The sequence below is a fragment of the Neophocaena asiaeorientalis genome, unplaced genomic scaffold, assembly GCF_003031525.2.
Source record: "Neophocaena asiaeorientalis asiaeorientalis breed wild unplaced genomic scaffold, Neophocaena_asiaeorientalis_V1.1 scaffold635, whole genome shotgun sequence".
NCBI classification, from domain to species: Eukaryota; Metazoa; Chordata; class Mammalia; order Artiodactyla; family Phocoenidae; genus Neophocaena; species Neophocaena asiaeorientalis.
Window position 1 is genome coordinate 1,164,592 of NW_020174929.1, and position 12,091 is coordinate 1,176,682.

Below are 12,091 nucleotides of genomic sequence, written 5' to 3' on the forward strand. Positions count from 1 at the left end.
GATTTCTTATTGATGATGTATGGAATATCTAAATGAGGCTGACATGCATAGTGCATTCCATAGAAATAAATAACATGAATAAAGAATGAAAATCTTCAGAGGAAAGGAACTGCTTGTACCTATATGGAGCAATCTGAAAAACAGACAATTAATAGATATATTTCTTCAGAAATATTCCCAGATATTTTTAAACTTTGGATTAGGATCAATATGGCTATTTAATGGGGTGTCTATATATCTGTTTTTGCCTATATATGTGTGTGAATAGATAGGTGATGATAGGAGATGGTAGAGAGACACAGAGATAGATAGAGAGAGAGAGAGATAAATGAATATTTCGATCTTTTTATATGTGCATGCATACACACATGCATATATCTTACACTTTCATAGGTAATTTCTACTAGATATGGTGTAAATCTCTCAAAGCTCCAAGAGATCCAAAATCTACTCATAAAGCCACTATTCAGACAAATGTATGTCTGTACCATGAACTCAATTCCAGAATCATCTGTCTCCTTTGACTTCCACAACTCACTAGTAGCCGTCAGTGTATCTCTAATTCCTTGGTCTATAGGCCTTTTGTCAACGTACTAAACTAATAAGAAGCACTATTACCCAAAGCTCATCTATCCACAGCAGTCTTCTAAGAGTTGTTTTTAACCTCAATCTTTCTTCTAAATTGTTCATCACACCTGCCGCTATCAGTCCTTTGAGGGTAGGAATAATGCCTGAGAGTTTATCATATACCTAGCAATATAAGGACAGTTTTGAACTCATAACAAGTGATCCATAAATATTTACTGACAGATGCAGCTTGAAATTCCTCCTTAAGAATCTAGCCCAGGCAATAAAAGACTATTAAGGTGATAAAATTTAGCTATGACTTTCAATAATAAAGTTAGTAACCTATAGTCATATTATTTTCAGAATTTTATGTCAAATATGAAACCAATAAAATCTGAGCAGCATGGCAGGAGTACTGGGGGTTGGAGGGAAAGGAAGGCATGGCAGTGTTTGGAGGGGAAGAGGAAGCTGCATAATAATGCATTTTTTAGAGTCTAAATTGAACTCTATCTTTGTGACAGTTATTTAGGAAATTCCAAGATTTTCATGGTTCCCCTAAGTATGAGGTCTGGCAATAAAAAAAATAATCTGGCATTATCTTGTGGAATTCAGGCAGCCACAGAAGCCCAAATAAATCTAATTTCCATGATTCTCGTGATTTTAATAGCCATTTGCAGCATGGAAACTCTGTGTTTGCAATTAAATTAGAACTATAAATATCATATAATCTGTATACTATAAATATGTAATAATTCTGAAATGCCCATGTGATTTCAATTGTTACAAATTAAATCAAGGTTATGAATTCTCACTATATTGAACAATCAATAATTTCAGAAGCTTGAGGTCAAAGGGGGCAAAAGCAGTAACTTCTATGTACCCTTCTTTCAGAGCTAATTCACATGTTTTTAATGTAAGGTAAGAAAATATAAGAATGTGACAAAATGTCACTTTCATTAAAAACTTTAGGTTAAGTTTCTATCTACATCTAATTTTTTAAATTAGTGGAGAGAGAAGTGCTCCTGAAGTGAAAACATAGGACAAAAATCACAAGATACTGATTCATGTGTAAAACTCCAGAACTGCCTTGTTATTCAATAGTATTTAAAACTTGCCCACCAAATTCCTTACACATAATGCAAACACTGAATTCCTATGTCAGCAAGTATCATTCCCAGAGAAGAATCAGTACTTTTTATGGGGTGCTTGTAATATTTTTGAAGGAAAAAGATAGGATGGATACATAGTAAGAACCCCTGCCCCTAGTCACAAATGTTGGGACTCATACAGAGTTTTATGAGGTTAAGAAAACTCATATGCAGAAACATGAGTCACTGATGTTTAGCATCATCAAGCAAAAGAGAACTTCAACTCTCCTTGTATGAGGAGTTAATCCTAGCTCTCTTCCACCATGTGAGGAGAACACAGCAGTCTGCAACTTGGAAGAGAGCCTGCATCAACTACCAAACGTGTCAGAGTTAGGACCTCAGACTTCCAGCCTTAAAACTGTGAGAAATCAATTTCTGCTATTTATAAGTCAGCCAGCCTGTGGTATTTTGCTATAGCAGCCTGTACAGACTAAGACAGCTACTGACTACAAATGTGTGAGTTTTCCACACTAAGCAATTCTCCAGTTCTTTCTGGACACCAACTAGGTGTCTTAGAGTTTAATTCAATTCTGACACTATCTGGAGTTAGCACAGACCCCACAGGTTAAGGGGTTCAGTCCCACACAACTGTTCCCACTTCAAATGCCAATCACAAGTCCCAACTTTTGACCTGAACATCTGACTAGCCTGCTGTAAATCAGGGCTTCCCACAACCCCTCCTCTGTTCAATAAGTTGCTAGAATGTCTCACAGAACTCAGGAAAGTGCTTTACTTACTACTAATGGTTTATTATAAAGGATAAAGCTTAGGAACAGCCAAATGAAAGAAATGCATAGAACAAGGCATGCGGAAGGAGCACGGAGCTTCCGTGTCCCCTCTGAAAGCACCATCCTCCCAACACCTCAATGTGTTCACCAATTTGGAAGCTCTCTGAACCCCATCATTTAGAGTTTTTATGAAGGCTCCATTATGCAGGCATGATTGATTAGATCACAGGCCACTGGTAACTGAACTGAATCTTTGGCCCCTCTCCACTCCCCAGAGGATTGGGGTGGGGGGATCAGGGGTGCTGAAAGTTCCAACCCTCTAATCCCATGGTTGGTTCCCCTGGCAACCAGTCCTCATCCTTAGGGGCTTTCCAAAAGTCACTTCATTAACACAAACTCAGGTGTGGTTGAAAGGGGCTTGTTATGAACAAAAAGACACTCCTTTTAAGTTTATTGCTCCAGCGCTGTTTCCGGAGCTGGAGACAAAAGACAAACATTGTAACAAAAGATGCTCCTATCACTCGAATCACTTAGGAAATTACAGGGGTTTTTAGGAGCTCTGGCCAGTAGACAGGGATGCAGACCAAATATATATTTATTATTATATCCCAGTATCACAGAGGGGATAAAGCAGAGAATCCACCTTTATGCTTTTTATTCATATTTAATAACATGTAGGGCAAAATAAGCATAATTTAATGGGTATAATTATGACTTAAATAAGCCATATATAATCATATTTTAATAAGTAAAATATGATTTAATATATTCCTAAAAAACAGCTTTACTGGAAGGGAGGTGGGAATAGGTTGCCAGCGAGTATGAAAGCACTTTAATGAATCATCCTGGAAAACCAGAGGCTCAGAATTCAGCTGATATCTGAAAAAGGACTGTCTACATTGTGCAAATGTGTGTGTTCAACATTAGCCAAACTGTGAAGAGAAGGTGGTCCTCCAGACTACCAACTCTTCTCAAGGCTTCTGAACCCAACTGTAAGGAGTTAAGGTTCCACTACAAAGTTAGAAGGAAGAATCCACATATGATCACCCTCACTTCTGACACCAACCGCATATTCAGAGGTTTCCCAAGACCACCATCAGGCTTGATAGTTGACTAGAAAAATTCACAGAACTCACTGAATGCATTATATTCACCATTTACTTTTATTGCAAGGAAAGATTACAAATTAAAACTAGACAAAGGAAGAGATGCCTAGGGCAAATGATGGAAGGGTTCCACATAAGAAGATTCCATTGTCCTCAGTGGCACATTACCTTCTCAACACACAGAGTATTGCCAAGCCTGGAAGCTTACTTGAGCTTCAATATCTAGAGATTTTATTGAGGTCTCATTACATAGGCATAATTTATTGATTGCCCAGTGGTTGAACTTAGTCTCTAGGTTGACTAATGCCACATGACCCAAAGCCCCCAACCTAAATCATCCTGTTGATATTTTCAGTGTGGCCAGACCTCACCCTAAGACTATTGGGTGTGACTGGTACTGCCCTAAGTCATTTCATTGGCATAAACTATCAGGTGTGGTCCAAAGGGCCCTCCATGAATAACAAAGACACTCTTGCCACTCAGGAAACTCCTAGGATTTAAAAGTTACCTCCCACAGACAGGAACAAAAGCCAGACATCTCTTTGGGCAAGGTCAAATTCTTTGCCAAACAGTGTGTCTGTCACTGAGCTCTACCAATGGACTGCACACAAAAGTTTCTAAATATTAGAGACTGAAACTTAGTCCAAGTTCCCACAAGAAATGGGGATTTTTTGAACCAACAGAAACCTCATTCCCTTGGGATTGTAGCAGAAACATGAAATAGGGCAAAAATGGCTTTTGGGGAGCACTTGCCTGAAATCGGGTGGTATGAATTTCAGAAAAGGAGTGATGAGTTTAGATTCAAAGAAGCCAGATACCTCATGAAGAAAGAATCAGCATTATCTACTGTTTGCTTAAGCCCAAGAGTGGCAGTAGATGTTCTGGAGCTCTAGGGATGGGAACCAAGAAACTATTAGGACAGGTTTTGTGTGTGTGTGTGTGTGTGAGTACTGCGCAGACTGAAAGTGTTTCTTACTCAGAAGCCAGAAGTTAGAAGCTACATTAGGGAGGGAAGGGGCAAGGAAAATATCTGGCATCAGCCTGATTATCCCAGATCTATAATCCAGAACTGTCTGAAGAAGGAGCAACAGAACATTTAGCCAAGAGAATAGTCCCTACAGGCAACACAAGCCATGCCTACAGTGATCTAAGAGACTATTAGCCTGGACCTTCCCCAAGTAATTGTTGTAAAATCCCCCAAATGAAAAGGGTATCAGTTTCATAAAAGTAGGACATGAAGATCTTAGGAGGCTATAATCTATTTCATCTCCAACTTTGAGTCAATTATAGAATCTTTTAAGAAAATGGGAAGTAAGCTGAAATCCCTGGTACAGAATAAATAGACTCCAGGTCTGCAAAGTAAACACAGTTGGGATGTAAATGGTTGAAGGCCCACGAGATTTTTTAACAAATGTCCATTTCCTACAATTTTCTACTATGCCTAGTAAAGAAGTCAGTGGTGACTTTCCCTCCCTTATTCTGCTCAGGAATTTTATTAATAATAATCACTTCTACCCTGTCTCAACTTCACTATTCTCAAATTCTTCTAACCCCAGAGACCTTGACATAGATGGAAGGGTTAGAATTTTATAGTACAAGATACATTAAGTTATGAAATCAAGTTAATAACAACAGTTCTTTGCTAGCTTTCTTCAGAACTGAAAAAGCATGTAGAATTTTTTTTTAAATCAGAACATAAGCTTTCAGAGGTAGAGAAAATAAGTAGATCCAACTCAGAGAAAGATCAGGGACCCCTGACATAATCTAACTTTCAAAATGAGGAAATACAAAAAGAGATTAAGTATCTTGCCTAAGGTCACAGTGCTAGTTAGTAATATAACAAGATCTAAAAGGCAGTCCTCCTGAAGTGAAAGCCTCTCTCCCAAAACAAATCATCTAAAAGTTATTATATCTACAGTTCAATGATCAATTTCCCAGTTGAAATCGTGCAAAATATACAAATGCATAAGGAAATAATCAAACGATTTTCTTACCTTGCCACTGCAGAAAAAGCTATGAAGGACAAGGTCAGAGTTCTGTTAACCAAAGGCTAAAGCATAGTAATTTGCTGCCTGCTAATATTTATCTCTTATCTCATAACTCATATAAGAATATGTTAAAACCATGATTCATTCAGGTTTCCAGATCTCCTAAAAATTAGGTTCTGTACAACATTCCATATATCTTTATTTAAATCCACTATCAACTTACTTTACAGTGGTAACTTTGAAAGTAACTTGCCACCTTCCTCATTCACACACAGCCAAGTGTGAGAATCCATTGTGCAAAACATGACTTTGGAAGACAGGCTATGTTTAGTGAATTAGTAGAAAATAATACAGTCATGAAACCAAGCAGGACCCAGTGAGGCTCCTGGGCATGGAAGCCTTTCAAACAGTTGCTAATCAGGGAATGCAGGAGGGGATGCAGAGAAAAGGGCAGGAGCAGCAAAGAAACAGTAGTGCAACCTTGGGGCAGGGTCCTGGTTCCACCTCAAGGGCTAGTACATAACAGGATCTTTGAGCTCTTTACAGAACTAAAACCCCCAACAAATGGAAGATGTTAGCATTCTTCACTCCAGAGAAGACCACCTGAGGCCAGATTAAAGGAACAAGAGAAGCTCATCAAGAGACTACCTGAGACCAGATTAAAGGAGTGCAGGACCTGCACACACCCTAATCCTTATCAGTAACCCTGCCCTTGAACAGTTGCTATAAAAATTCTCACCAAATCCTCCCAGGTTGGAACATGCAATTTTGAGGGGCACAAGCCTGCTGTTTCCCCCTTTCCCTGGCAAAGCAATAAAGTTATTCTTTTCTACTTCACCCCAAACTCTGTCTCTGAGATTTGATTTGGCACCAGTGCACAGAGGCCGTTTTTGGCATCAGGAATACCTTGGAGATATTGTGAGTTCAATTCCATACCACTGCAATAAAGCAAGTCACACAAATTTTTTGGTTTCCCGACACATATAAAAGTTATGTTAAAACTATACTGTAGTCTATTAAGTGCACAATAGAATTATGTATAAGAAAATGTACATAACTTAATTAAAAACATATTACCATTTTTATTGCTAAAAAATGGTAACCATCAACTGAGCCTTCAGTGAGTCATAATAGTAACATCAAAGATCACAGATCATCATAACAAATATGATAATATTTTAAAAGCTTGAAATATTGCAAGAATTACCAAAATGTGGCACAGAGACGTGAAGTGAGAAAATGCTGTTGAAAAAAAAAATGGCACCAAAAGACTTGCTCAACATAGAGTCGGCACAAACCTTCAATTTGTTTTAAAAAAAACAACACACACATTATCTGCAAAATGCAATAAAGCAAATCACAATAAAATGATGTGTGCCTGTGTATAGATAAGGTCTACTCATACCCAAGTACATTTGTTTGAGTTCTTACTCATATTTAAAAGTCTATTTCAAATAACTATTTCATGATCTCTTTCCCAGCAACCCAACCGCACTGATTTCTTCCTCCTAGGACATTTTATAGTGTTCAGATTAAGAACTACATGTTCAGCATTTAGCACACCCTGCCTTTAGCTCAGGATCCCTCCAATGTGCGCTTAGTTCTACCACTTCTTCCTACCCTCACACTGACTCCTTTGTTCTCCAAATTTAGGTGGGGAGAAGAGGGAGACATTTTTTTCATCCCATGTCTTAGTTGAGATAACCTGGAATTCTCAAAAAGCGCTCTCCTAAAATGCTAAAGGGAAAGCAAAATTGAAAAAAACAAGAACAATGACATAGCAACAAAATCATAGAAACAGTCCTATTTATGGTGCATATTTTTTAACCATACAGAAATTTGGTCTAACCACAGACTGTCTTAGCTGGCTTAAATTCTGGGTATACAGGCCCTTAGTTTTTGTCCTCACCAACTCTGTCCCAGATGCCATAAGTCTACTTTGAAGAATATTCATGCTGGAGCCTTTGTGCTGGTCATTTCTCTGGGTCCTGGGCCATCTCAATGCTTCCTCTTATTTCAGACTTCCCTGTCTTTCATCTGGACAGTAACGCCGACATAAAAACTCAAGTTCTGACTTTCTGTGCCTTGAGGCAAAACTATTTTACCCTTCGGCAAGTCACCATGCCTCTGGCAACCCCCACGCACATCCCTCCCCAAACTTGAAGATATTCACTCACCAGATTCTAAGGAAAAACAAGCACTTACACAAAGAATATTGCAAGCTCTCTCCAGGTATTCACAGACCCACGAAGCTCATGTTCAGAACCCATGTTTCAGAGTCTAGTGACCTCATGGCCTCAGGTAGGGAGCACCACTTCCCAAAGTCTCTTTCCTTTTGTGATTCTCTGCCAGCTTCTCCCCCCATGCCCTCCGTTCTTCACCTAACAACAACAACAGTAGATTTCTTAGGCTACCCACCCCCATCTGGCACTCTTATTGAGTTCTTTTCTGGAAATGATACTCTTAATTTTCTGTTAATTTGTAAAGCAGAGAATATTGACACCCGGCCTTTCTTAGGAGAGGCTGACAATTCTTCCCCCTTTTCTCAGATCCTCCAAGAGGCCTTGCAAAAATCTATATATTACAATTAGGCAGGGTTAAAATGCACTTAATAAAAAAAACACACATCCAGGAAGAAAAGATCATTCTACTGTGCTTTCTATTATTTTTTAATCATTAATCAAATTATTTGAGATATTAACTTTTTTTTCTTGATATATATTCCCTTTCTTTTCCCTCCATTTAAAGAAGACAGCGGCCTCTGTGACTCATTGTTTCAAGGGAGGTAAACCAAGAGGTAGCTTGAAAGCCTTTTTTATTTTGGAAATTTCAAAAGCCAAAACCCAGTGGAGAACTTAAGAGACTTCACAAACATAAACAGAGTATCTTTGAAGAACATGAAGGGGAAATGATTCACCCCAGACTAAGGATATATCCTAGGCAAAGACAGGCAACATCTGCAATTCTTCAGAGCACACAGGTCCCTGAAGGCACCCGCCAAAACCTCACAAACCCAGAGAGTTTTGTCTGTATGGTAGGTGTAACAGCTGGTCATAGGCAGCCTTGAAGAAGTTCCCCATGCCCCAGACATGACGAGGAAGCAACAGACCATCACAGGATCTGAGGACACCATGCAGAGTGCAACCCTGAATCTCTTAACATTTACTTACATGGACCAATAGCTGCATACCAGGGTCTACCCCAGCTTAGCCTCTACAAGTCCCCAGAATTGTGTGTGGCACAACACTGGAGAAGGATAGTAACTAACATCAAATTTGTCATACTACATTAAGTTACTTTTCAGATAACAACAAGTTGCTTTATTTTTTGTACAATTGAGTTTATGGAATGAGATTTCTACTTTTTAATTTATTCCTATGCCCTGTTTTGCTGATTATTACTTGTATGATACTTGAAGACAAAGATCAGTCTTAAACTCCTGTATCACTACAATTTGTCAGAGGGCCTTGGATGACTCTGTGTTAATGAATTCTGTCTAATTAACATTATCAAATTATAAAATCTTTGAACTAGAAGTATCAGAAAATCTTTTATTCCAATCTCTTTATTTCACAGACAAGGAAATTGAAGCCCAGGATGTTACATTTTCCAGGTCACACATAAAGCTTCACATTTGTGCTTTCCTTCCAGAACAACCTTGATCTTCTAAAGGTTGAGGGTTGTATTGTCAGGTATTCTCTTGAAGACTGGGCCTTGTTAACTGACATCTCAGTAGAGCTACTTAACTGGATCATGCACATTTCAGTTGTCCTCTCAAATCCCACCTTAGTGTTCAAACTCCTTTTGAGAATACTAAGGACATTGGTCCAGATTGTCTTCTACACTTTCTACTCCTATAAGGATATCCCCTCCCTCTGGACCACTGGCTAATGAGCCATTGTGATGTGATTGCATCTCTAAGTCTTCTCTATCTTCAGAAAAATATCAAGCATCATTTCTGTCAGGGTGTATCCCATTCAGAGATGTCCTAAGGGGGTAGTAAAACTAGAAGATTGAGAAAGGTCCTGAGCCTTGAGGGAGAGATGTGGCTTTGCCAGATGGTGCTAAATAAAAGCCTGCAGTGTTACACAACCCCTTTGAAAGGGATCAACTTCAAGACAGCCCGTTTTTAACTAGCATCACATTGTCCTCAGAATGCTTGCTGCTTGCTGTTGCTTTCTTACATTTTCTTTTCTGAAGACTGTGCTACTTCATTTTAACTTGATTTAACCTAGATGAAATATTTAGGAGGTAAAAGACTAAAATGCTATGAATTTGGGGCTCTATTGCCTCACTTTTTCACTTCTCCTCTCTTCTCTTGGGCTTATCCCTAACATAAGGAATTTTACCCAAATCGTCTAGTCTTCCAGAGTCTTCCTTCCTTTTAATATCTGTATAAAATAACAAGAGCTTGGACAGGGTGGGAGGAGGGGTGGTGGTGGCCATGGTTAGAGATGAATAGGCAGAGCACAGAGGATTTTTAGGGCAGTGAAAATACCCTGTATGATATTATAATGTGAATATCTGTCATTATACTTTTGTTCAAACCCCCAGAATGTACACTCCAAGAGTAAACCCTAAGGTCAACTATAAACTTTGGGTGATTTTCATGTATCAATGTAGGTTCATCCTTGGTTAAAAAACAAAGTGTAGAGCTTCCCTGGTGGCGCAGTGGTTGAGAATCTGTCTGCTAATGCAGGGGACACGGGTTCGAGCCCTGGTCTGGTACGATCCCACATGCCGCGGAGTAACTAGGCCCATGAGCCACAACTACTGAGCCTGCACATCTAGAGCCTGTGCTCTGCAACAAGAGCGGCCACAATAGTGAGAGGCCCGCGCACTGCGATGAAGAGTGGCTCCTGCTTGCCACAACTAGAGAAAGCTCTCGCACAGAAACGAAGACCCAACACAGCAAAAATAAATAAATTAAATTAATAAACTCCTACCCCCAACATCTTCTTAAAAACAAACAAACAAACAAAAAACCAAAGTGTAACATTCTGGTGAGTGATGCTGATAATGAGGGAGGCTATGCATGTGAACGGGCAGGGGTTATAGGAGAGATCTCTGTACCTTCCTCTCAATTTTCTATAAACCTAAAATTGCTCTGAAAAAAGAGTCTTTTAGAAAATAATAAAAAATTTTAAAAAGAGCTCCCATGAGCACATTACAGTGGGAAATTCAGCACCTCTTTAATATTCCTTAGACTACTGACTCTAGCTCCAAATTTTTAGGCCAGATTTAGGTCTCAATTTCCTACCCCACTGTCTTGCTCACTGCTGCTGCTACCTTCTCTATGTACTCAAATGAAGATAGAGGTTCTCCTCTTGCATTTCCCAGAGCACCATTAACTCAAGGATAGTGTATCTATTTTTACTAAAGATATGGGGATAATTAAGGGAGATAATGAAACAAAACCAAATAAAAATGACTTTAAAATAAATAGTTAGACACTTTTCTTTCTAAATTTCTTAATTATCACCACCACTGGGAATTTCTCAGCAGTCACTTATCTTTTTTGGTCTTTGTCTAGTAAAGTGTCCTGGGTCCCAATATCATCTTTTGTCCCAATACCTGTGTCCTCTCTGCTACCCACTTCCAGATCCCTTCAACCTATCATCCCTTCCATATGCCATATTAGAATCCCCAACTTCCTCTTACTTAATCATGAGTCATAATTTATCCCACATTTATTTATTCTCTACTCAATACTAAGTTCTAAGGGCTATTTTTATATAACCAAAAGTCCTGTAAATGAAATTTATTAGACAACAAAGATTAATTATCACCTTCCTACGTAAAGTGGGAGCAGCAGAACTCATTTCCTTTTTTCATAACTGTTTTTTCCAAATGTGGAAACATTGAGCGTCTGTGTGTCTGAGAAGCAGAGTCATTCAAGGGGGATTTACAAGTGAAACTACATTTATTTGTGCCTGGTGTTCCAGCGCAGGAGTGATCTAACCATCCTGAACAGTCTCCACAGCAGTCTAGTTACAACTGCTTCTCCTAAATCAGGTCCTGCATGTTGAACCATATTTCAAAACAGATGCCTTAGGTTTTATAAATCATTATTTTGATTCAAAACACTTTCCTTCCTTTTAGAAGTTTTGAGGTAGCTTATCAGAAGTCTACAATAGAACCTTTAAAATAAGGTGCCAAGATGGTGGACAGTGATTGGTATGAACCAGGCAACACTAGCTGTCCCGAGGAAGCAAGCGCCTGACATGAGGGACAATGCTGGACGGGAGGCAGGCAATCTCTACCAAGAAGTTGCCCTAAAAAATGGTTTAGTAGGGGTTTCCCTGGTGGTGCAGTGGTTGAGAGTCTGCCTGCCAATGCAGGGGACATGGGTTCGTGCCGCGGTCCGGGAGAATCCCACATGCCGCGGAGAGGCTGGGCCCGTGAGCCATGGCCGCTAACCCTGCGCGTCCGGAGCCTGTGCTCCGCAACGGAAGAGGCCACAACAGTGAGAGGCCCGCGTACCACAAAAAAAAAAAAAAAAAAAAAAGGGTTGAATTTTCCCAGAAGTTTACCTTCAATAAATCTATATCATT